Source organism: Chiloscyllium plagiosum, chromosome 17 (genome assembly GCF_004010195.1).
Source record: "Chiloscyllium plagiosum isolate BGI_BamShark_2017 chromosome 17, ASM401019v2, whole genome shotgun sequence".
NCBI lineage: Eukaryota > Metazoa > Chordata > Chondrichthyes > Orectolobiformes > Hemiscylliidae > Chiloscyllium > Chiloscyllium plagiosum.
The window spans coordinates 38,882,883-38,883,905 of record NC_057726.1 but is presented as its reverse complement, the minus strand read 5'-3'; positions in this window follow the sequence as shown (position 1 = coordinate 38,883,905).

Sequence of the window (1,023 nt, the reverse complement as noted above, 5' to 3'; positions counted from 1 at the left end):
ATCATCGATAGTCACAGGTGAAGTGCCGGAAGTCTGGCGGTTGGCTAAAGTGGTGTCACTGTTTAAGAAGGGTGGTAAGGATAAGCCAGGGAACTATAGACCAGTGAGCCTGACGTCGGTGGTGGGCAAGTTGTTGGAGGGAATCCTGAGGGACAGGATGTACATGTATTTGGAAAGGCAAGGACTGATTAGGGATAGTCAACATGGTTTTGTGTGTGGGGAATCATGTCTCACAAACTTGATTGAGTTTTTGAAGAAGTAACAAAGAGGATTGATGAGGGCAGAGCGGTAGATGTGATCTATATGGACTTCAGTAAGGCGTTTGACAAGGTTCCCTATGGGAGACTGGTTAGCAAGGTTAGATGGGCTGGGTGCTGGTAGGTGGGACTAGATTGGGTTGGGATATCTGGTCGGCACAGATGGGTTGGACCGAAGAGTCTGTTTCCATGCTGTACATCTCCATGACTCTATAATTCTTAGCAGTCGGCTTTTGCCCGAAATGTCGATTTTGCCTGTCCTCGGATGCTGTGCTCTTCCAGCACCACTAATCCAGAATTCTTAGCAGTCGTCTGTCTGGAATTCCCAAGATTCACAACTCTGAGTGGTATTTCATCTGCTCCTTTATTCTGAGACTCCGACCTCCAGTTACAGATTCTAAATTCAGAACAATATCCTCTCAATATCTACAATATCCTGTCAGCCTCTACCTTATCAAACCCCTATGAAATGTTATTTGAAATGTTAATGAGTTCACACTGCATTCTTCTAAACTGAGGAGAGAAGAGTCAGTCTATTCCATCTTTACTAGTAGCTGTGGCTTACTTTGTCGTAGTCCACTCACTTCAGCTGGCCATTGGGGCGCTGTCACTGCTCCTGACTTTTGGAATGCTGCCACTCCTCCTGGCCGTAGGGGCGCTGTCACTCGTTCTGGCTTAGTGGGGTCCGCCCCTTGTCCTGGTTGCGATACGCTCATACTCTTCCTGGCCTCCTGGGGGCAGTGTGCTGGCGCTCTCGGTCACTTCT